Raw genomic sequence first — 26,060 nt, 5'->3', positions numbered from 1 at the left:
TCTTCGGGAACGTGCCCAGATTTAAGTCATGTGGTGTGGTTTCAGATTCTGTAGAGTTGTACCAGGAAAGTAATGATCACCATATAATGCTCTGGACTTGGGCAACCGAGTTGTTGGAGGAGACCCAGTAGTTTAGCCAATGTGAAAGGCTCTAGAGATTGAGGATCACAGTACAATCGCTAAAAAAAGACTTTTAAAAAGAAAAAGCTATGCAATGGGAGCAAAAGGTATTCAAGAACAAGTCTGCCAGTGAGGATCCTAGTCAGTTGAAAGAAATCTAGTGCAGGGTGCAGACAGTCATCAGTGGTTAGAAGGAACATACACAGACCCACACACACATACACAGTCAGCAGAGCACAGGGGGACACCTAGACAACCCTGCCAGACAATGTGGAACTGGTGAGTGACTAGACTTTGCCCAGCCCCAAATATGGTTGCCAAGCCTTTTATAATGTTAGAGTTGTTGACCCACAGTGTGAGAGCACAAATTGGCAGGAGTTGAACAGTCCGAATGCCCCGAACATACTAATATGAATGGGTCAATCAAAGAGTACAGAATAAGTAGAAGGTATGTTTAAGATAAGGAAACCAGACGGTGTGGGAAATTTGCAGGAGCACAGAGCGAGTCAGTTCCAAACCATTGTGAAGAAAACAAGGTGGAACAGGAGGCTCGAGATGAGTCTTGGGAAGGGTCCCAAGACTGTTGGAATAAAAGGGACAGATTACTCGGGTGCAAGTTAGGAGAAATCCCAGGCATTGGACCCACTTCAGAGCCCAGACAAGGGCTACAAGGCTTGATGAGTTGAATATGTTTTGACTCTCTTGCTAGCAGCGGGACGGACACGCCTTTATTGTTGAGAAGGGCACCATATCCCTTAGTTCTGAAAAGGGCACTAATCCATTAATGCAAACTTTTGTTAGTAGCATGTAGGATTGCGTTTCCAGGTAGTATGAAGTCTGTCTAGCTTGATGTTGGTTTGGTTGTTGAGCTTGATGTTAATTAGCCGAGATCTGCAGTCTTGTATGTCGGTTGGGGTGAGTGGTGTGGCAGAGATGTGGTCTTTGTGCCCTATTGCAATTCCACCTCCTCTTCTGTTTTCTCTGCTGGAATGCATTAGTTTGAAGGCGTCTACTATAGCTTCATGGGCAATTGCTTTGCAATTGTCTGAAAGCCACGTTTGTGAGGAAGAGCGAGTTGGTCCTGCCCTTGGTTAGGTGGTCATACATTTCAGTGGTGCGTTTGGTCATGATTCGGGAGGATAGCTCGCTCAGTGACAACATGCTCGCCTTGGAAACAAGACGGCACGGAACCACACAGGTTCGATCCCCGGGTCCGCGCTTAGAAACCTCTGGGTATTAAGCGCGTTATAAATAACCCATCATATCATATATCATACGTTCAGTAAGCTACAGTTTAGTGTGTGCGCCATTTCCTTGATTGGTGTTGCCTATCCTTGTCTTGTGATTTGGTTGGGATGGGGTTTGTAAGTTTTCGGTTCTCTCTTGGATGAGGCGGTTTGCGGATAGTGTGGTTGCGTGCTCTGTTTCTTCATTGAGTTAAATGAAATTGACGGATGGTTTTCTTTGTTGTTCGTAATAATGGGTTGTTTGTACATGTGGTCTTTTGTCCAGTCTTTGGTTACGTGGGGGTGTAGATGGTTAGGAATTCTAGCTTGGCTAAGATTCTTTTTAGGGCCTTTTCCGAAAATGTCTTTGGTTTTGCTGGGCTCTGTGTTGTGATGTGCGGTTCAGCAGTCTATTTGGGTCCTGGTTTGTTTGGGTTCTTGCTTGTATTTGGGGTGTTTGGAGTAGAAGTGCTGTGGTCCAATTTGATGCAGTATGTGCACTACTTTTATGGTTTCATTTACAGTAAATGTAGTGGTGTGAACTAAGTTTTAATACCTTAATCTTGTTATGCCCGATGTTTGTAGACTTAGTTTTTAAAAGATTAACCTTAACTTTGTTTTTATAGCAAATTCTTTTTTTTTTTTTTTTTTACAGAGTATGTAGTATTTCGATTAGCTTGCACACAAGTGTATTACGGTATACGGTAACCGTTGTACGGGTGCAAAAGGAGGAGACTGACACACGTGGCATTGTTGGCATAACATTTTATTATACCAGAAAATAAGGAGAAAACCTACCTTTCCTCAACAAGAGGAGTTGCCCAGTCTCAGCGTAAAATATTAAGGGTGCTGTCAAAATGTCCATGCAAATCAATAGCCCATCGTCCTATGTCAAAAACCCTACTTCTGTCCCTCATACTAAACAAAAAAGTTAAGTGCATCCTTCTACTGGACAGCCGTCCACGGTTCTGTTAGGCAGAATCTTTACTCTGGGAAGGATTCCCTTCCCCAGGTCTCAATTCCTTTTCAAAGCACAACTCAAAGTTCTGAGCTGCAATGCTAAAAAGCAGTCATCAGTTTAATTTCACAGAGTAAAGTTCCAGTTCAAACATCATCATTCCTTACTGCCTATAGTTTTCTTCACTATTGGGTTCTTGGAGAATGCCTCCCTTCCCCAGGTGTCTTGTTCTCAGAGCTTTCACAATGCCAGGCGGATGGCTTCCTTCCCCTGGGCAAACCACACACAAAAGGCAAAGTTCAAAACATTTCTTGTCAGATAAAGGGCATGGCTTCCTTTCCAGGTTACAACTCAAAAGGTAAAGTTTCACACAACCAAGGGGAATGACTCCCATCCCCTGGTCTTGACTACCAGGAGAATCACTCCCTTATCCTAGTATCTTGACTCCAGAATGCATCCCTTCTCAAAGTATCTTGACAGTTCAACACAACCAGGGGGAATGACTCCCCCTGGTTACGGTCACCAGCAGAATTACTCCCTTCTCCTGGTATATTTTCAATTGTCGGCACAGATCACCAGGGGGAATGACTCCCTTCCCCTGGTCTCTACCACTTTGGTTCCAAACTAACAGGTCATAACTTCTCTTCTTTGATTGAGCTCACTTGGTATCTTCTCTTTTATGAAGTACTGCAACAAGGAAGAGTATTCCTGGGGTATGCAGATTTTGGGTCTTGCCATGGCTTCTCTTGCTTTTCAGTTTCGCCACCCTGGTTCATTCTCCTGCCAAGTGGGACCATTGGGATGAAACCTCAGCTCCTGGTTTGGGTTCCAGACCCCCGGCATCCCTCACTCTCTGATTCAGTACTGCTGGGTCACTCTGCATTCAACTACTGATGCAAGGGAGATGCCTTGCTTCTTGGTGTGGGGACCAGACCCCTGGTTCCCTCCTTTATATGCTCTGCTCTCTTAATTCGCTCTCCAGCCTAGTGCTGATGCGAAGGAAATGCCTCACGTCTCACTGTGGGTCCCAGACTCCTCTCTCTGGTAGTCAGTGGTTGTCGCGATTCCACTAGGAAAAGGAAGCACTCCTCTGCTGCAGAGTATTCTTGCTTACATGTCTTTACCAGGCCTCCCAATCACCTGTACCTGTTACTGCGGTCGGGTAGCTCTTCGGTCCTTCACAGGATTGGGCGTCGTCGCAGCAGCACTAGCATTCCTTCTTGACAGCTGCTCCGGTCTGCGGTTCTCTTCTCCGCTTCCTCTCGTCATACCACCACAAGATTCCTCAGGACTGGAGCGGAGGTTGCCTCTTGCGTGACCTCCTCAGGACCTCCACAGCTCCTTGCCTTGGTCTGCCTGGTTCATCTTTCCTGCACACAATTTGAAACTCCCGTGTTCACCATGGGCTAAAGGAGAAGATGCCAAGTCCGTCTTCCATTTCCTTTTTACTTTGCAAGCTCCACCCTTGCGCAACCTCAACACCTGCAGTGAGAGTGGTCAAGTCAATCCCTACTCTTCCTAGGAGCCACATCATCCCAGTACTAGGGTCAGGCAAATCCATAGGGCTCTTAAGGATCTTTTTCGTCCCAGTACCTTCCACTTTACAGATATTGCAAGAGTACAAGGACCTACCCTTAGTGTGTGAGTGTGAGTGTGAGTGTAAGTGTGTGTGTGTGTGTGTGTGTGTTAACTGAGGGGTCTATAGACAGAGGGAGTGCGCAAGGTACGGGAGGGTGTATATACCACGAGCTCCCGAGATGTTCTCCCTTGTCCCCAGATGGGAGGTCCCCTCTCATGAGATCCTTCGACGGAGTACCACACCCAGGGGGACTATCAGGTAGCGGCCTCACCACCCTAGCCTCATGGGACGGGTTTCCCCCACAGGGAGAAAATACACCTGGGTGATTCGTTACACAGTGTATAACAAAAGTGCACAGCATAAGAAAGTGTGGTTTAAGGGTCTCACATAATGTATATGTACATGTGAATTTCTGACATTTACACATCCATGTACAGGAAACTGCCTAATACTTTGAGTGTTTAGGTTAGATTTGTAGTGGTATGGAGTGCTTGTACCTAAACGTTGTTATTCCCACTCTTTAGAAAACTGTTAGATTAACCTTAATTTTTTTAAAAGCCTTTTTATATCTAATTTGTGTTTTTTTGTGGCAAGTACTGTGTCTCGAGTTGGGTATGTTGTAGAAGTATGTAGTAAGAGCATCAGCGTATGAGTATGGTTTATGAGTTCTGTGGTTTGCATTTTGTACATTTACACAATTTACAGCTCGTATTAGTCTTACATACAAATGAAAATTCACACCAAAGTTAGCTATGACTTTGAATATATATACACATACATATATACATATACACACACATTACTCAATGTAATCGTATTTCTGATGCTTGTATCTGCTTAGATTCACATGCTGTGCGTAGGCCGACATCTAGTGGAAGCTGCGGAGTATTACAGTTTGTTTTTCGAAACTCGAAAATGGGCGACTCCACAGGGCGTGCCAGTAATACTATCCCTAGTGTGACGGCCACTGTACCCATGATCCCGCACGCGTCTAGGACCCTCAGATTGTATTTTTTCTGACATGAGGTAGCATAAGGAATAGCGTGAGTACAGATAATCCAAGCAGATAGATAGAAAGGTAAGACTACAAGCATCCATGCGCCTTCTCTCAGAGGGGAGGAAGGGTGGGTCGCATGTGAATCTAAGCAGATACAAGCATCAGAAATACGATTACGGTGAGTAATGTATCCCTTCTGAGGCTTGTGGAATCTGCTTAGATCACATGCTGTGCATAGATTAGCGAGCAGTACCTGAAGAAGGAAGTGGGCTGTGAGAAGCGTCATGAGCAAATAAATCTCTTATAACCGCTTGTCCCACTTGTGTATCTGTCTTGGAATGGGTGTTAATGCAGTAGTGCTGAGTAAAAGTGTGAATAGAGCTCCAAGTAGCTACTTTGCAAATGGTGTCAAGGGGTACATTTGCAATGAAACCAGAGTGGCCCCAATGCCTCTTGTAGAGTGGGCTCTCGGCGTGAAAGGCAAAGTTTTTTCAGAAAGGGAGTAACACAGCTGGATACAGTTAATAATCCCCTTAGAGATGGCACCCTTAGAGACGCGATCCCCCTCTCTGCCTGTAGCTACGGAGACAAACAGCTGGTCTGTTTTCCTTAGCGGTCTGGTCTTGTTTACATAGTAGAGGACCGCCCTGCGCACATCTAGGGTGTGTGGTTTCACCTCAGCCGAGCTTTGTGGATCTTGGAAGAAAGCCGGAAGCTTGATGGACTGGTTCACGTGGAATTTGGAAATAAACTTAGGTGAGAACCTAGGGTGTGTGCGTAAAACCAGTTTATCTTTATGGACAGTAAAGAAGGGATCTTGCACTGACAGTCTGAATTTCACTGACCCTTCTTATAGATGTAATTGCTAAGAAGGCAGTCAGGTGTTTGAGACTGCTTTTATGCATGGGCTCGAATGGGGGGGCCCATGAGTTTAGATAGCACCACGTTAAGGTCCCATCCTGGTGGTGGGTTTGAAATAGGGTGAAGTCTCTTTACTCCTTCCATGAAGGCTTTAACTACTGGTACTTTCCACCACGACACCTTGTTATGGGAAGTGGTGTATGCCGACAGAGCTGCCAGGTGTACCTACAGTGAGTTAAAAACCAGTCCTGCATCCAGCAGGTGGAGCATGTATGTAACAATAGTGGAAGGAGTGCAATCAACTGGGTTGATTTGTTTATTCTGGCACCAGATAACGAATCTCTTCCATTTGTCAAAGTAGCAGTGCCTCGTGTTTGGCTTCCTAGATTCTTTTAGGATGTCCATACACCTCTGTGGTAAATTGAGATGTCCGAACTCTATGACCTCAGGACCATGCTGCCAGGTTCATAGAGTTGGGTTGAGGATGCACTGTTTGACCTTGGTGCTGGGACAGTAGGTTGTACCAGCCCGGAAGTTTGATGGGTTCGCACACCGCTGTGGGAACCACGGTTGTCTCGCCCACATGGGAGCAACCAGGACGAGCGTCATCGATTCTCTGTTCATCTTGTTGACCACCTTCCTGATGAGGAGTTAGTGGAAAAGCGTACGCAAACATTCCTGACCAGTTCATCCACAGGGCGTTCCCCTGGGAGTCTGGTTGGGGGAACCTGGATGCAAATCCTGGGCACTGTCTGTTTTCGCTTGTGGCAAATAGGTCTATAGTGGGGAAACCCCACTGAGAGAAGATATCTTCTACGACTTCTCTGTGTAGACACCATTCGTGTTCCTCTGGGAGGGGGGTCTCTGCTCAGGGCATCCGCTAGAGAATTGAGATCCCCTGGAACATGTTGCGATGACAGGAAGATGTTCCGTCTGAGTGCCCATATCCAAATTTTCTGGGCAAGCTTGGACAGATTTGGCGAACGAGTCCCTCCTTGCTTGTTAAGGTAAAACATGGCTGTAGTGCTGTCCGTCAGGATTTGCACCAACAGATTTAGCAGGTAGGGCTTGAACCCTTGAAGCGCTCTGAATACTGCCAGAAGCTCTAGCAGGTTGATGTGATTCTTGGCCACTGAGTGAGACCAGAGACCCTGAGCTGTGTGGTGGAGATGGTGAGCTCCCCACCCTGTCAGGCATGCATCGGTTGTGACTACCGCCTGTATCTCGGGATCGTAAAAGGGTTTCCCCTTGGACAGATTTTCTCTTGTCCACCAGAGAAGGCTTTGTACAAGTGTTGGCGAAACAACCACTAGATCGTCCCACTGACCACTTGCCTGAGACCACTGTTTCGCCAACCATTCCTGCATGGGACGCATGCGCAGGCGCGCGTTGGGGACCAGGTAAATACATGACGCCATCATGCTCAGCAAACGCATTGCTTTGCGTACCGTTATCTGGCGACCGGACTGATATTGCGGAATCTGCAGCAGTATATTCCGAATTCTTTCCTCGGAAGGAAAGGTCAACCCCTCTTGAGTGTCTAGGATAGCTCCTAGGAACTGTTTGGAGGTGCTTGGCACCAGACTTGACTTTTTCTCGGTTATTGAGAAGCCCAATTCGAAGAGGTCGATTGTCCCTTGAATGTTTGTTCTGCAAATTAGTGGGGTCTCCCCCGTGATGAGCCAGTCGTCCAGGTAAGGGTAAACTGGGATTGCCTCCCTGCGTAGGTGTGCTGCTGCCACCGCCAGTACCTTGGTGAATACCCCTGGAGCCGAAGCTATCCCGAAGGGCAGTACCTTGAACTGGTAGTGCCGACTGTCCACCTTGAAGCACAAGTACTTTCTGTGCGCTGGGAACATGGAAATATGAAAATAGGCATCTTTCATTCCAATGTTACCATGTAATCCCCTTTTTTAGGAGGGGGATTACTTCTTGGAGAGTAGTCATGCAAAACTTTTGGGGCTTGACATACTTGTTTACAGGCCGTAAGTCCAATACTGGGCGTATTGTTAAATCTTTTTTTGGCACAAGCAAGTAAGTTGAATAAATACCCTTGTTTACCTGGTGTCCCGGGACGAGTTCTATTGCGTCCTTTGCTAGCAGATTGACGATCTCCTCGAGGAGGATCTTCTGGTGGTCCAAAGAATGGAAGGTTTCGGGGACGCTCTAACAGTTCTATGCAGTACCCTGCGGATACTGTGGACAGCACCCATCTGTCTGATGTGATCCCTTCCCAAGCTTGGGTGAAGTTGGAAATGCGTCCCCCTACTGGAGCTGCGTGAGAATGGACCCTGAACGGAGCATCGTTGTGGGGCTGCCTCTACCACTACCACGTCCTCTTTTGTTACCCCTGCCGTAACCCTGGGTAGACTGTTGGTTATTATTGTTCCACGGTGTACCCTGCCCCTGGGAATAGTTAGATCCTCTCTCTTCCCTTTGCCGAAACTCGTGCCAACTGGCTCTTTAAGGGTTCTGGGGCGGAGTCTATGAGTGCCGCGACTTCTTCCCACTGATGGCAGTTGTAGCTGACCAACAGGGTGGTGGAGTTGGCAATCCTTGCCTGGTTGGCGGAAGTGGAGGCTACTTTCCTGCCCAAAACCATACAGTTTCTTGCTCTCCTTGTCGGAAGGCGCTTCGGGTGATGACAAGGGTGTTCCAGCCCTCTTACGGGTGTTTTTGTAACAACTTCTTCAGATGTCCCCTTATATACAGTGGGTCTGATTGGGCTGCCCTGAAAAGTTTCTCAATCCTGGGGTTCACTGCCCTGGTGAGGTTAGGATTTACAAGTGAAGGTTCTATTCTTCTCTGAATAGACTTAAATGATAGGGACGGCCTGAGCAACAGGCCTACTTTCTCCCACTAACTCGTCAGGCAAAGTCCCTCTCCTCTTGAGCACCCTGGGTGTCAATGTGGAAATGTTCTGCTGCTCGAGACAGAACTTCATTCAGGAGAGGTTGGTTGTCAACAGGGGAGGTTGGTTGTCGACAGGGGAGGTTGGTAACCGGGGGTTTCTTCTCTACCGTGGAATCTACTCTGTAGGTTTCAGGGTCTTCCTCTTCTTGGTCCTCATCACCCCCATAGTAGCCCGTACCAGTTTGCTCTTCCAACATGCCCAAAACTGGATCCTCACAAAAAGGATGTCTCTCCTTGATACTGAGAGTATGGCTGTACATAGAAGGGGTCTGAAGACCGTGTTGGTGTTTCAAACCGGGAATTTTTACTTGGAGGTATTGGATCCTTAGAGTCTGAGGGTGCTGACCCGTCAGGAGTATAAGAGAGAAAGTGTTCAGGGTTTTTTGCGTAAAAATCTGCCAATGATGACATCCTTGACATGACTGTCTATTTCATCACTAGACCATTCTCTCGAGCTGGGAATTACTCTTTCTGGAAGTTTCTCTGACTTATCCTGACTAGACTTGCTGGTCTGAGCAGGGGTCTTTGTGATAGCAGAAGACTTGGACCGGTCTGTCCGTTTATGAGGAGTGGAAGGAGGCTGAGGCTGCTTCCTTTGTTGTTTTTCCCCCTCCCCGTGAGTGGAAGAGTGTTTTCCCTGCTTTTATGCCCCTTCGCAGCCTTTCGACGCCTGGCGTCGAGGTTCGGGGGTAGTGTCCCTATCCTTCGAACGTGGAGGTAGGGGCTCGGGAGCCGCCGTAACACGGTCTGCGGGCGCCGACTCCTGGAGTGCGGTCTGGGGATGGAAGTCGGCTTTGTCCTCCGACGATCGAACTTCCGTTACCTTGGGGAGCGAGGCACTCTTGGCAACAGTGGATGATTGCCTGGAGTCATGCGGCGATCTAGATCGAGAACACCCAGAGGACGCCGATTCAGACCGTTCTCTATGTGCCTCTTTCCGAGAACTCGACGTGCGCGTCAAGTCCCGGTTGGACTTCATGTGTTTTGTGGAAGTGCTGTGGGAAGCGCTTGTGTCGCCGGGGGTCTTCCCCATAGCCGCCCTGCCAGACGACCTTCCGAGGTCGGGGACTTGCGCTCGGCTGTCTTTCAACGCTATATTGCCCTCGCCGTCCGAAATCACGGCGTCGCTGCCATCGTTGAAGGCGCCCTCCACTGCCATGGCCTGATGCCTGGCGTGGTGGGCCCAACGCTTGATCGAACGGTCCTTAAGTGTTTTTGGTTTAAACCTGCTACAAGCTCTGCAGTTCGCCCCGGGGTGGTCCCTCGGCAAGCAGAGATTGCATGTGGCGTGCCTGTCGACGCAAGGGTACTTGCGGTTGCACTTGGGGCAGAATTGGAAAGGGGTACCCTCCATACACACCTTGTGGCAGCGGGCTGGTAAGTGTAGGAATATATAAGAATGTAACTATATACCAAACGAGTGTAGAGTATGTCCACCCCCCACTCTCCCCACCTGCAGGGCCGAGGTGAGAGGCCTTCCGAGGCCCAAATCAGTCGTGCAGCTGTCGATGGTCGAATTCTTCTCCGGGCCGGCATCGAGTGTGGAAGTTCGGTGACTCGACGTTGGGGTGAAGAAATGGGTAACTATAACAATATTTAGCAAAAGTATGGCTAAGGCCAGGGAACTCCGCGAAATGCTTCCGACCAGTATGGCGGAAAAAAACAATCTGAGGGTCCTAGACACGTGAGGGCTCATGGGTACAGTGGACGTCACACTAGGGATAGTATTACTGGCACGCCCAGTGGCTAAGCCCATTTTCGAGTTTCAAAAAACTAATACTCTGCAGCTTCCACTAGATGTCGGCCTATGCACAGCATGTGATCTAAGCAGATTCCACAAGCCTCAGAAATATATATATGAGATACATTACTCACCGTAATCGTATTTCTGATGCTTGTATCTGCTTAGATTCACATGCTGTGCATAGGCCGACATCTAGTGGAAGTTGCGGAGTATTACAGTTTGGTTTTTCGAAACTCGAAAATGGGCGTCGACACAGGGCGTGCCAGTAATACTATCCCTAGTGTGACATCAACTGTACCCATGATCCCTCACGCGTCTAGGACCCTCAGATTGTATTTTTTCTTTGTGACATGAGGTAGCATGAGGAGTAGCGCGAGTACAGATAATCCAAGCAGATAGAAGATAAGACTACAAGCATCCATGAGCCTTCTCTCAGAGGGAAGGAAGGGTGGGTCGCATGTGAATCTAAGCAGATACAAGCATCAGAAATACAATCGCGGTGAGTAATGCATCTCTTCTGAGGCTTGTGGAATCTGCTTAGATCACATGCTGTGCATAGATTAGCGAGCAGTGTTAGAATAAGGAGGTGGGATATGAGGAGGCTCATGAGCAAATAAATGTCTTAGAACTGCTTGTCTCACTTGAGTATCTGTCTTGGAATGGGTGTCAATGCAGTAGTGCTGAGTAAAAGTGTGAATAGAGCTCCAAGTAGCTGCTTTGCAAATGGTGTATAGAGAGAGATTGGTTCGGGTGAAGCATGAGGTGCGTCACATACTTTTGATGCGACCGCCATGTTGGATCTGCGGACTGTATTTCTTTTAGGTGGGAGAAGCCTGTGATGGGTTTGCGGCGTCTGCGGTCACCGCGGTTGTCCGCAGACATGCTAAACACTGGATGCACTACTGGCTATTTTACTTTAATATGATGTTGGTTTTGGGTCGTTAGTAGAGCACTGGTTGAAGAGGGTATGTATTGAAGAGTTTGTGCGTTGGTTGTAATTATTATTTTAGCATGTTAATTGAAGTGGATAGGTTTTGAGGTGGATGTGATGTTTTTGGGTTGTGGTCATTTGGTAGGTATTTGCTTCTATGGGTGTGTTATGCTGCGGTGGTTGTGGCCAGGGCCTAGCATCTTGGGTGCTTCGGCCATGCACCCAAGACACTAGGCCCTGGCCACAACCACCGAAGCATAACACACCCATGCTACCAAACATTTTGACTGTGGTATGAGGGGCTGCTTAGGGGATATGTTTTCAAAAATGTGTGTACTGACTGGCAGTAGTGTAATAGTGTTTATAGGATAGTGAGATGATGTGTATGTGTTGGATTGTGTTCAGAATGTTGGTATTGAAGACTCTAGGCATTTTGGGTTTGATTTATTTATGGTGTTCGTTTGCATGGCTGTGTTATGTTGCAGTGTTTGTGAGTCTAATTATTATATAATTACTGTTTCCTTTGTTGAGGCTGTATGTAGAGTTTTGGCTAGGCCATGCAGTCAAGATTGTAGGGTTTGGCAACAAACACTGTAGCATAAGATACCCATGGAATCAAACATTTTGGATTGTGGTCTATGGTCAGGTGTTTCCTTGATTGGGTGTCTTTTGCTATGGTGTTTTTTGAGTCCAATCATTATATACTTACTGTTTGACTTTTTATGGTTGTATGCAGTTTTTTCATGACATGGGTAATTGGAGTAGACATTTTTCAATCTCTGTGATAAAAGAAAAGATCACGTTAGTGTAGGTAGTTTATAATTAGTATTGCATTGCATAGTAGACATTTCTGTATTTTGTCGACCCTCATAGTTGGTACTTTAGAAATACTATAGTTCAAACCAGTGTACTGTGCAATTTGCTCAGTTCCTGTTTGTTCATGAAATCATTGGGTCTGTGGGAAAAAAATCCATGCTGGATTTAAAAAATCCTTTCTACGTTGTGGTACAATATATTTCTTTGGTTGATTTCAATAGGAGAAATTGAATAGGTGTATGGTTTTTTATTTGGAAGAGGTGGTAGTATTGTTGCAGTTGGTGTATTCTAATTGTTTATTTCTTGTTCCATTTTAGTGGCATTCATCAGTTTGCTTGTTGCAGAATTTTGGGGCAATTAGATACCTTTTGGCGTATTCTAACTGTTCATAGTTTTGAATTTGAAGTTTAGTTGATGTTCATACACAGATTAGTTGTTACATTTTGGTTTTAAGAATATTAAGTAAGCGTTTACAAGATTTGCTGGTAATCTTGGTCTTAGAGTAATGGTAGTATCATTACATTCAAACCATCCACAATTTTTTAATACATATGCAGTGTAGTGACCTGCATTCGTTGTGGCTCCTGCGTGGTTGATTATACCTATTGATGTGAAGGTTTTCTTACTAAGTGATACTTGTCCATGTGTGAATCCAGTCAGCTTGCAGTTGTTTTTGATACCATCAGCATTGTAACGTAAAAGCATTACTATTACGTATTTACAGATGTCTGTATTTGTAAGGTGGAGCGATTATCTGAATTGCAGGTAGTACATAATCTGCCATGGTTTGCATTTTGTACAAGTTGCTGAAATGGAATGGATTCACAGTTAAGTATGGATACATACACAAAGCATTCATTAGGGACTTCTTGTGCGACATGGCTGCAAAGAGTGCATGTATGTTTCCACATGTATGAAATCTGGAAGATTTCATTTATAGGTTTGTTTTTGTTTTCCAATACTTGTAGTAAGTACATTAGAAATTCTTGTGGATCTTCTTGTGTGTTTATAGTGAATTTGACCATTCCAGCACAGTAGTCGAATTCCTGCCTTATTCCAGAAACACTAAGTGTTGTCAGGATTGTTGGTTGCATTTCTGTGAAGGAATAACATTTGCAAGCACAATTGGTCTGTCCCGTGTAAGTAAATGTTGTCAATAATTGGCGGCAATTGGAATAGAATATTGATTGCTACATTTGCATAGCAATTTACACAAGTTGTATTTGAAAATTTGAATGGACCCGACAGTTCTGTGTCCAAGTCATTTGTTCGGAGTGCGTGTTTTTTCTTTGAAGAGGTAGTTGACTGTGCAGTAGATCCTTCTTTGGTTGTGGTCCTTCATGAAGTATTAGCTTCTTTTAATTTTTCTGGAGGAATTGCTGTGAGATCTGGCATAATTTGAGTCTGAAGTAGTTTTCTTTTAAAAACTTTTGCTTTTTGAGGAATAAGATAGGTTTTTAGATGCGGGGGCATAGAGTGAACGCAGTATATTGTATTCTAGAATGCAAGGAATATCAGCATTTACTTTACTTGCATTAAAGCGGATTAGAAATAGTCCATCAAGTGTACATAAGCGTGATAGTGCTACATAGCTCATGGCTTCTTTAAACACGGTCTTACCCTAGATAAAGCATTGATAGATATTGGTAGCACAATGTGATTTGTGAATGGTGACTGCGTATGCTAGAGTTAGAGAAAATTATTCTCTGCGTGCATACCTGTCTTTGAAAAGAAGGAAGCTGACTGTTGAGCGTCCTATCCTTTTAACTTCTGATAGTTTGTCAAAGAGAATATTGAGAAACTGAATGTTGTCACGCGAGTATGTTTGAAAGCCAACAACCGTACCAAGTGCTCCATTAACTAGTCCTAGGTCCACGTCAAGGTTATGTTTGAGCATTACTCTACAGTTTAAAGATAATTTAAATATTTTCTCTAAACCAGCTGTGTTAGAGAGGGTTTTCTAAGGTATTTAGCCTTGTTTTGGCTTGTTGTCACATGGGTAGTGTCATACCATTTACGTCCAGTTTGTCTGTGGAGAAACTTTTAAGTATTGGTTGCATTTCTTTTTTTTAACATTATTTAATTGAATTCTGAACAGGTTGCAAGAGTTGGCATCAAGGACATACAGTTTACATTTTTGCATGCTCATTTTTCCATGACATCAGCAGCACATGACTTCTGGCCATAGAGTGCTTGGATGTGCCTGGTTTTTAATATAGATTGTGCTTCTTGAGATCTTGAGATAGTACACCAACTCAAATACTTTTTAAAATGTTGGCATATGTGAGGTTTGCAGACTGACCTAAGTTTTCAGTTAATTCTTTGTATTGGAAATGTTGCCAAAGCTTGACATTTCCTATGCTGCCAAGAGTTTTACGGCATAGTTTGTGCCATTAGGTTTTAAAAATAGGTTCACCTTAAACTGGTGATAATTGAAGATGATCTCCGAAAACTAATGTTTTTTTCTCCAAAGAGATCTTCATAGTCTGTTTTCAGGACCTCTTGTAATCTGAGGTGAATGAAGGCTAACATTAGATTGGAAACCATGCTAACCTCATCTCTTAGCAGCATTTTCATTTGTTTGAAAATTCTGCGTAGTTCCATTGCAGCTCCTGGAGAAAGTTTGTAATAGTCTAATTTGTTTTGGTGTTCTACTGGAAGAAGTAGTAATTGGTGTAAAGTGACACTGCCTATGTTGTAGGCAACTAAACCTGTGGGGGCAGTTACAACAGCTGACAGTTTGTTGTAGGAATTTGCTAATGATTTTGATTAAGAACTTTTTGCCTGAACCAGCTTTACCACTCACGTATAGCAGTATAGGTTTGTAGTCTTGGCAGGTACACGTTTTAGTGCATGCTGCACACCATGCTCAATTTGTTTTATTTCTTGGAAAATGCTACAGTGTTCATTGTTTAGTTTTGATTTTAGTAGAGCAAAGTCTTCTGTAGATTGGTCATACTGACACATGGTAGCGGCTGTCCAAGTGGTTCTTGGCTTCCTTTTACAGAAGGTTGACTACTGTCAGGAGTGTCCACATCTAGTTGCGCCTGGAGTTCTTCTTGTTGCTGTTCCTTGTGCAACATTGTTTTGTACTGTGTAAGGTCTACGCCCGTTATAGTGCTTTCATTTGCTTTGAAAGTGTCTTCATAGGAGTCATAGGTATCTAGTAAATCTTTTCTCCATGATTTAAAAAGTTGTAGCAGGGACATGTAATACAGTTGTTTATGTTGGAGTTTTTAATGACAATTTGTTATGATTAATTAAGCTTTGTTTGGAAAGTTTCACTAAGCTGCCTTCACAATTTTCCACTCTGTATCTACCTTTCTTCTCATCTGGTTTAATATTATGTTTGTATGTGAGGTTTTGGGCTATGTGGTATAGACACATGGTACTTCTGTTTGGGTAGTATGTGTCTAGTAAGTTGTTTTTCAAAATGTCTTGGCTGATGGGATCATTTTTGGCTATTGTTTCTATGTCTTTATATGATTTGAGAACTCTTTCTAGATTTAGCCATACTAGATTTTCAGATTTTCAATACAAGGCAGTACCAGTTAAACGATCTGCAGCTTCATAGCAGCCACATTCTCTATGGGAGAGCATTTTTATGCCCAAGCTGTAGAATTTCTGTGGTAGTGTTTTGACAGATGATATGTCATCCAAGAGGTCTTTGAGCTCTGTTGTTTCTGCTTTGGTTAAGTAGGCTGTGACATATTGTGCAACTGCAGTGGAATTGTCTGCAATGTACTGCACATCTATACTTGCATTCCATAGGAGGGCAATGATTGCATTGCTATCATTGATGTATTTTGATCCTTCTGTTCATTTTATGTAATATGTGTTCTTAGGTGATTTACCTTTTACACTATGTCTAACTGAAGACATGAAGAGGTTTACTTGACGTGTTGAAGCTGGTCTAGGGAAACCAAAGTGGCATTTGGTGTGGTATCTCCCTTTGTTTTTATATTTGCAACGACAATACTTCCAACATGTGTGTCTTTGAAATTGTAAAATCTGTGCATGAAGGTCACTATATATAGTTTGTGAAGGGATTTCACAAGTGACATTTTTGGATTAACTGCAAAACAGTGGCATCACTGTCCTGACTAAATTTAGGCACATCTTTAATCCACAAAAGCGTGTGGATGTGTGGTGTTCCTCTGACTTGGTATTCTTTTCTCCAAAAGAAGTGTTGCACTTCTCCGAGGGGGGGAACAGTTTTATTACAAATTAAGTGTAGCATAGCAATGATGGAAATATCGTGATACATTTACAGGATCTAGAGAGCAGAGTTCTCCTGGTGTTTTCATATCTATATTTATTTTGTTTTTGTTTGCTAGGCGTAGGAAATCGTGTAAATCATCCCATGCATATTCTGCACAACTTCATGCCACAAACAAAGTGGGTGGGCTAAGGTTTATCATACAGCATACATCTGCGTGACGTCGGAACCAGTATTCTTTTGTACCACGCATGTTTGCTAAAAGATTTGTAATGCTCGACAGTAAAACCTCATCCTTTGAAAATTGGTTCCTGATTTTAACGTGTGCAACGCCGTAGCATAGAGTTGCTAATTCACTTTCAAAGAGAAGGTGGAATAAAGTGAAGCTGGAATATGTATTCCACGTTTTGTTTGAATCTGGGGTCTTCAGAATACATTCGTAAAGAGCGGTATACTGATGCTGTTATTTGCGTGGGTCTTTCATCGTACCTTCCTCCTTTTCCAGTAGGAAAGAGTAGAGGAAAGGCACGTGCTTCTATACTTTTTTCCCATATGCTGATTGGAGAACCTTTGGCTTGTCGCATTTGGAAAGTTTCCAGTGCATCATCTATGGTGTCTTTAGAGTGTAATGGGTGAATTGTATAATGGTCTAAAATAGTGGATTCTGTAGCAGGATCTAGAAGTTGAAATTGACCAGTTTCTGACAAGTCTTGAATTATTTCGGTGGTTTCCCTCAGGCTTTCTTCAATGTTTATTTCTTTGTAGTATTCATTGTTGTCTTTTAGATATGGCAGTTCTTGTTTAACTTTATGTAAGTTCTCGAGTTGTTGGCAATTTTTTATTTTTGTCTTTTGTAGGTACACCATTTACTAAGATAATTAAAGATTGATTTATTGGACGTTGCACTCCCACAATGTATACATTTTCTTTGAGATCTAATGGAAAATAAACTACTTTGCCACAAATGCCTTTCAGTAATTCAGAAGGTCGTTTTGCTGTTTTTGGTTGAAGGCATATTATTTCGTGAAATGGGTGCACTGTTTGAATTATGATGCTCTCATACAAGTTACATTGTTGCAGGGGGTTTGGTAGTGGGAATAATTACAAGTTATTAGTGATAGCACATGCAGGTATTTGGTTGTTAGGTTTTGCATTGGAGTAACTGCAAAGTATTAAGGGGTCAGTAATTTCTGCAAGAACAGGCCTGTACGCTCTGAAGGAGATAAGGTGAACGCCCCCAAAAGCACACCCTCCTGCGGAGCAGGTGCCTCAGGCACTGGGGCATCCAATAGACACATGTCCAGTATCCGGTCGTGGAAAGCTCGAATAGAGTGGGGCTGGTCTTCGCTGTCCTGATCGCCCTGCGCATCACCCGACATGCCAGGGTCATGCTGAGCTGCGTCTGGCACCGTTTTGTCCACCAGGGACAACAGGGGCAAGGCCAGAAGGGTTGGGGAAGGAACCGCGGTCAAAGGTGGCGCCGGCGGAACCACCGGGAGCGCGGGTTGAGCCGGAGGGGCAGGCGGGCATATTTCCCTAAAAAGACCCTTAAAATACTCCCTCATGGGGTCGGTACGTATGAGCGTCTGAAACTTGTCAGAAAAAAGCGTCCTCCGCAGAGGCTTTGGAGCTGCCGGAGGAGGCTTCTCATGAGGAGGCTAATTCCAGGGACGCAGAGGAGAGCGTTGCCAAACAGGCCCTTCCCCAGACGTGTCCACATAAATCAAGGGTGCCAAACCCACAGGCAGCGAGATGTTGTGCGGAATAGGCATCCGAGCACAAGGAACCTTATGTTCACCCAAAGGACCAAACCCTACACCTGCGGCCGATGGCGTAGTTGTAGGGGGAAGCGCCCAAAATGGCCACCGTGGTTGTGGCGGGAACGGCTGCCATTTTGCCATCACCTAGGGCAACTGCGGCACGAGTAGAAGTGAAGCAGATGTCCCCCCGATGTATCAGGGGTCATTTTAGCCTTTACACAAGGAACCTCGGCCGAGGCCGGTACTATGCGGCCTGGAATGTTTCTGCGACATACCAATAGCCAAACTAGCCTTCACAGCAAGGAACTCGGCACTGCCGGTAAAGGAGGAACTTCGCTCACCCCTTACCCCTTCAACGGTTCTGGTCTCACCACAAGAGCGGGACCGGTGAGAAAGACCTTTCACAGATAACGCCTCCTCAGGCTTCTCAGAACTGTTGGTTACCTTAGCCTCCTTACGAGGGACCTCGGACCCGAGTCCGGTAGAAGCCTCTTCACAGCAGCCTCCGATCATACGTTCGGTTTTAGCAAGCCCAGCCGAGGCCTCGGGGTGCATCCCAGTACTTTTGAGGGAAGCCGATAAGGAGACCTCGGAGCAAGCTCTGGTACCCCACGACTCAGTAGAACTAGGTCTACACGCAGCCCCCACAGGAGGGGCCTCGGATTGTAATCCGGTGTCCACAACTCCAGTTATTTTTTTAGGCCCAGAAGGCACCTCAGGGAAGCCCCGGTGACAGAGCGGTCAACGCTCCTCTCGGTCCGGGAAGGAGTCCCCTGGCCGGGATGCTCTGAAAAGTAAACTACTCACCGGGTGTTTCTTCTTTTCGTCTATGAAGGATTGAAAATGCGTAGGAGGAGTGCGTTGAAACACCTCCTTCCACCGCTCCAACCGACGTTGAAGGGCCCGGACCGAAAGGGAATCACAATAGAAACAGGAGTCCCAACGGTGATCGGGACCCATGCACTCCAAACAGAGAGGATGGGGGTCCACCCTCGCGAAGCGTCGCTGACACAAGTTACAATTTGGAAAATCTAGTTTAAACGACAGACTACTACACGATCGCCAGCGAGAGCCAGAGAGGAGGGGAAAAAGGAAGAAATTCTTCCGCAGATGCAAGTGCGCCCAGTCCCGAACAAGTGGAGAAAAGGACTGATGGGCGATGCGTGGGGCAGAGCCAAGGTGGGTGGGGTTACAGCCGCGTGCCGTACCCTGCGTAGAAAGAGAGGAAGGACTAAAATGTTTGCAACATTTTTTGATGCTTTTTACAAAGTGCTCCGGTCCAGTCCCACAGGACGGAGGAATGTCCCATAAGTATGGAAGAAAGGGGACGGGACGTAGGAGTAATTAGGTTTTGTAGTACACACATTTTTCGCAGAGCTGGAGTACATCTTACTTATGCTGGCAATCAGATTTTTAGCAATCCTTTTTCCAGTAGGTGTTGACCATTTAAAGTTTTTGAAACACAAAAAGACACCACAAAAAGGCTATTTTCAGAGCCACCACTTCCTCCCGGAGAAGAGTGCAAGGGTTTTGATAGCGCAGCACCCCAAAAGTTTTAAATGTCTGCAGACTTCTAAAAAATGCACAGGGCCCTGCAGCATTTCATTGGCACTTCTATTTTTGTACTGTGAAAGGGGGCTCCGAAAAGAGCTATTTTTTGGTTTCTGTTTTGTATTATTTTTGTGTTTTCAGACATGACACATAAGGAAAGGAACGGAAGGGAGGATAAGGAAGGGGCACTAACCACAGGGATAAGAAAGGGCAGGTGGAGAGAAGAAGATGTAGGGTGGGCCTTAATCGGGTAGGTGGCAGTCCTTTTCATGCTCCCGGACCGCAGCCTCGAAAGCACTTCGAAGGGTCTCCACCCTGCAGAGTACTGCGTCGCAGTACATACACAATACTGTGACCTTCGAAAGGTAAAGGTCTACAGCATCACGTATGGCCTGCAAGGCAGCTGGAGGGATGCTCTGCCACACAGGAGTGCCTCTTGTGGTGGCAGGAACAGAAACAGAGGTTGCTGCAGAGGAACTCAACCTACTACGTTTATCGCAAGGTACAACCTTATGAATAGCCCCACCGTGGAACGACCTTAGGTGTCGCTTCATTGAGGTAGCACCGTAGCTGTACAAGCCTGGTTTGCCACGACTCGGCACCAACTGGCACTGAGTGCAGCGCACCTGGTTTGCACAAGCTTTCGGTACTTCATCAAGAGTGGCAAACAACCAAGATTCACGGTGAGTACTAGTAGCAGGAACTTCCACTACCTCATCCTCTTCATCCTTCTCTGCATCCTCACGCCTGTTCCCCTCTGCAGGCCCTTGAGGAGGTGATGGTGGTGGTGGTGGTGGTGGAGGAGGGGTTGGGGGTGGAGCTGAGGCAGAGGTAGCACCAGCCATGGTGCCCATTTTCAATCATGAGGCACAGCAAATGCAGAAATTTGCAGAATATAAAATTCAGCAGTGTCTATCCTAGAACTCAAAAAACAGAATGAAAAGCAGCTCTGTGGAGTGGCCGTTTAGAGGGGTGCTGGGGAGCGCTTCGCGTACAGCCACACTGTCCGCGAACACTTTGAACACCAAAAAGGTTTCAAAAAGTTCCAAAAAGTATGCAGATCGCTAGCGACATGGTCTGGGACATGTGCAAAGGTGAAGTTTCACAGGAAAATACCTTGGATTGCTCAAAAAAGCACTTTTTTGGTATCCGGGGCCCTGGACTGTGTTTGCGAACAAGGACACACGCTTAGTGTGGGTGCGGTCACACGACTATGTCACTGACACGTTCACAAATGGGCGGGGTCGGGTGTGCGCATGCGTGTGGGTGTTCTTCGGACAGTGTTTGTGTCCCCGAACTAATTAAAAGTGCGACACACGTGCGGCGGACAATTACGGACAGGCGCGGTGTTCGTAGGACCCAAGGGTGTGATACGCATGCGTGCGGGTGTTCTACAGACAGTTTTCAGGTTCCCGAACAAATTAAATGTGTGTCACAACTTTGCAGACAGGCTATGTGTTCTACAGACATACTCATTCTGGTTGCGGACAATGCAAACAGGGGGTATGTTCTTAGGACACCTTATTTTGAATAGTTGCGGACATGCGGACGGATTTAGTGTCCTGCAGACACCTCCATTTTGATTGTGGACAGTGCGGACAGGTATAATGTCCCTAGGAAACCCCCATTTTGGTTAATTGCGGATATGCCAGACACCCGCACTGTCTGCGGACACCCTAACAGCCTTTTAAAAAGAACACAAGACAGAGATATTTTATTATTGTATAAAAATTAAGAAAGGGGGGAGAAGCAGAAATCGATACACATACAGGGGAATTAGGGGTTTGTACATTTTGGATGTTAAGGGAGGAAGGGATTGAAGTCTCATCATAACGTTTTTCGTGTGGGGATTTTTTGGGGATGGTTGGCTGGGATATGGAGAAAGAGTACAGATACATTTGGGACAGTGATATTTGATTTTTTCCTTTATATGGTTCTCTACAAAGTTTTTCAAAATAATGAAATTGGTCATTAATTGATCCATGTTTTGCTATAAACGCTGCAGATGATTTTCCAAGGTGTCCGTTTCAGTATTAATCTTATTGTCTGTATATTCTGTTAAAAAAAATGTTAAGTACACATAAAATAATGTTTATTCATCGGCTTATTTAGAGAAGTGTAGTGTCTACCATTAGTATCACTGTTTTCACTCATTTCGTCCTGAGGAAAATGTTCTTCTAGCCCTTCCAAAGTACTAGACATTTTTGTGTAAAAAAAAAAAAAAAAAAAAAAAAAATATATATATATATATATATATATATATATATATATATATATATATATATATATATATAGTAAGTGTACCCTACTACAAAACGTTTATAAATATAGGAATGAATGTAGTGTACTTACCAGTTGTGTTTTTTAGTTTTGCTATTACTGCTTTGTAGGTGTGCTGTTGATTTTTGCTGTGCATCTTCTGTGAGGTCATTGTGCTGGAGGCATATTTTCTTTTTGGGTATGTTCCATATGCTATGTAATTGGACTGTTGGTGTCTTACATCTACAGTTTGCACTTCTTATTTTTTTTAATGTAACTTATTTATATGCTGCTCTTTGAACATGTTCAGTGTTTTTATTGTATGACAGAAAAATGTAAGATACACCCTGAGTTATTGGATAGTGTTGATGTTGACCGAGTCAGTCCGAGGACCTGCGCACAGTCCAGCGACATCAGAACCAATATCCTGGGATATGGGGTTCAGTATGTTCTATGTTACAAGTATATAAACTAAGGGAATCCTACTAAAAACCTATCAAATTCATGCTATCTATATTCAGTGAAAAAAATATTTTTTTTAAGAGGATGTTAGTTGCGCTACAAAAAAAAACTATGAAATTCAGTGAAAACTTTTTTAAATGGATGTTATGGTTTTAAGTAAAACTGACTAGGAATTCGCCAGTTATGGTAAAATAAGCAAGCATAACTCACGCTACCACCATGCACTGCTAAAACGAATATCCATGACATCAAAGATGACATCACAAATGACATTACATATACATTTAGTTTTTATGCACAGTTTCTACAAGGATCGTTTTTATAATGTTTGCATAAAAAAGTAAAAAAATCATTGGAAGACCTATCATTTGCCAAATAGTTCATTAGGTCATGCATTGCTATAAACATCATTGTCTTACTGACTTCTTTCCAGTACATGAATGAACTTGTATAGAAATGTAGGTATTCTCTGCAGCATGCACCATAGAGCGCAATATTCAATACTGTATTATGTTGGATAGTAAAATGATGCATCCTTTCATATAGCATTTTGTGCACTGCAGCAGATATACTAAGTACCTAACAATGCCTTTACTGCATAATTGTAGTAGTACACAAAATATAAAAAGACCACAATGCTTACAAATAGGAGTATATACATGGAAAGTAAAGTAAGCAAAAACAGCACAATTACCAGAAAGTGTTCATAACCTGACTATTTAAGTTCATGCACAGACATGATTGCTCTATCTGAGTGATTTCTAAGGAAAGTAGAGTAAGTACATAAAAGAAGAGTAAGGTATACAAACGTAGTATCTTTTGCATTTTTAGTTTCTGGCTGTTAGTGAAAAAAACTACCTGGCCTAGATATGTTATTGAGCAAAAAAGAAGGGGTAATAAGATACGTAATGTTATCAGTGATGTCATGGATGACATTTGTGATGTCATCTTTGATGTCATGGGTATTAGTCTTAGCAGTGCATGGTGGTGGCGCAGATTATGGTTGCTTAGCTTACCATAACTGGCAAATTTCTAGGGTTTTTCAGTTTTACTTAAAACCATGACGTCCCTTGAACAAAGTTTTTTCACTGAAAAAATAGAATTAGTGTACTTTTCATACAGGTTTACTTTGTGTACAAGATCTTCTAGCCCTTCTACAGGTAGGCGACAGGGTGGCAGAAGAGTGTTTTAAGAGTAGGTGTTCAAAAGTGTATGAGTGTTTGGTGTGAAGTTAGATGAAATGCGCATGTCCTGTAAGCCGCCTACCTATAGATATGAAACCTCACATAAAAGTGAGGTTTACATTTTTATGCACATTTTTATACATTTAGTGGGCGTTTAGAGGTTTTTCAGTTCGTACATATACGCAATGTACATCTCTCATTAGTTTCATGGCTTTGATGTGAGGTTTAAAAACGTACATCTCCTGCATATACATGTACAGACCCTTTTAAGATGCATATTGATTCTGAGTATGTATCACAAGAGTGTGTGTCTTAATTGTACATGTGGATTGTTGTGTATGTGTATTACCTGTGTGGAGTGGTTGCTGAGTGTTTCGTGTGTGGAGGTAAACATGTTTTAGGCGAGGTGGCGAGTCTTTTGTTACAGTTTAGTCATTGCATCCTTCATTACATCAACTCTGGACACAGAGCGTTGCAGAGTGGTTGCTGAGCGTTTCCCGGGCACCTGGCCTCTACGCTGTCCTGCAAACTGTCATTAGATGCAACCGCTGCATGCATAAAAGATAAGAGGTGGTAACTGATAAGACAGGGTGCTCTGGCTGCGTTTGTCATCCGCAGAAGTCCAGACTGGCGGATTCTTCCGCATTGGGGATGGATGCACAGAGGTAGGACGTTTTAGTCCCTTCTTTGTGTTCATGCCACCATTCCTCCCAAAGTAGCGCGGTGCCGCTGGGAGTATATATTCCCTCCTGTCCCAGCAGACCTCGCGTTGCAACCCTCTCGGATGCTCTCTGCTTCCTGGTTCCCTCGCTCCTTTCCTCGGATTGTCAGCAGTGTTTCCTGGCTTCGCCTTTCTTAGCGAAGCTCTCTCTCCTCTCCCTCATTCCGCCTCTCAGGTGGTTCTATATCCTTAGCTTTCAGCGGTTCCGTCCCCGCGGATGTAGCTCCGCCCTCTTTCTCTCGCTTCTCATCATTTCCCTTTCGATTTGCTTCTTTGGACTTCTCGTCCCCCTTACCTTCCTTTGGCTTGGCTGGCTGGCTTCTCCTGTGTTCCGTCCGGTATTACCCAAATTGTTCGAATGAACAATTGACCGAATTTAAAGGGTCACAATTGACAAATATATATATATATATAATACATTACTCACCGTAATCGTATTTCTTTTTTTTTTTTAAACTTCTTTTTATTCATTTAGCGTGGCAGCAAAAAGACAGGCGAACATCGCCAGACAGGTACAATACAGGAACAATAAGTACAGTGCAGGTAAAACATGGGTTACAACACAGACGTGTACAGCCGTTGGGCACCTTCATAACATAAACAACACGAAGTCCGGGAGCTATGGTGGAGGCGTGAGCCCCGGTCGGTGGGGAGAGGTGGCTAGAGGAGATGTGGCTGGCGTCACGTTCAGATCTGACATATAAGATCGGAACCTGAGCCAGATATTCCTGGGCCTAGAGTGAGTGGGTTGTAGGAGAGACCAAGCTTCCTCCGAGTCCGAGGCCCACGTGACCGCTCTTAGCCACTGGGCGTGCGTGGGAGGCCAGGGGCGAAGCCAGCACAGCAGGATGGAGCGAACAGCCAGAAGCATGCAGAGGCCCGCTAGTTTTCTGGAGTTCCGGGGGAGGTCCGGGAGGTCGTGAAAGAGGCATACCACCGGGGAGGGATTGATGGGGTAGTCGAGTATGGCTGACACCGTCGAACAGCCCGCTTCCCAAAACTGTGAAAGGCGAGGGCAGGACCAAACCATATGAATGTAATCAGCCGCATCGTGGCCGCACCTGGGGCAGCTAGAGGAGTGATCATTGGACATGTGGTGCAATCTGATCGGGGTATAGTGGAACCTATGTAGGATTTTAAACTGTATCAATTTGAATCGGGAGTTGAAGGACACCCTGTGTATGCGATCACATAAGTGCGCCCAACGCTCATCAGACATTTCAACACCCAGGTCCACCTCCCACGCCCGCCTCAGCTTAGTGAATTTTGGAATAGATCTGGATTGCAGCATAGTGTATAGTCTTGATATTTTACCTCTAGTGGGTGAGGGTGAGGTGAGCTCCTCAATGATAGGATCATCCGGTGGTAGAGCCGGAAACGTCGAATAATTACGCTTAAGGGTCCTGCGAAGAGATGAATATTGGAGCCACACACTCCGGCCTCTTCTCAAGGACAATGGGAGGTCGGGCCACTCAACAAATATTCCCTGATCGAACACATCACGCAGCAACTCATATCCCAACTCAGCCCAGCGCTGGGCCATGGCCGATGGTACCCGTGGGACCCCAGGTAGGAAGTTCCATAGTGGGAGGTTTCCATGGAAGATGCGAGTTATGCCAAGCAATTTCCACGTTTTGGCTAGTGCCAGGGATGTGCAGGTAACTGGGCTCTGTGAGTCCAGCTCCCGAAGGGTGGGCTGTATCAACAGGGAGCGAATGTCGCGGTCGCAGACCGCAAGCTTCTCGAGTTTAACGTGTGG

General features: G+C 44.9%; 1 protein-coding gene across 2 annotated transcripts in view; it reads right to left on the bottom strand.

Moving 5' to 3' along the window:
- The window catches only part of DUSP16 (dual specificity phosphatase 16), a 707,767-nt gene that overhangs the window by 291,941 nt on the left and 389,766 nt on the right, over positions 1-26,060 (bottom strand). The gene's annotated exons all lie outside the window — the stretch shown is intronic.

This window comes from Ambystoma mexicanum, chromosome 12 (genome assembly GCF_040938575.1).
Source record: "Ambystoma mexicanum isolate Mex_15411 chromosome 12, UKY_AmexF1_1, whole genome shotgun sequence".
Classification (NCBI taxonomy): Eukaryota; Metazoa; Chordata; class Amphibia; order Caudata; family Ambystomatidae; genus Ambystoma; species Ambystoma mexicanum.
This window is presented reverse-complemented; position numbering and strand designations above follow the sequence as displayed.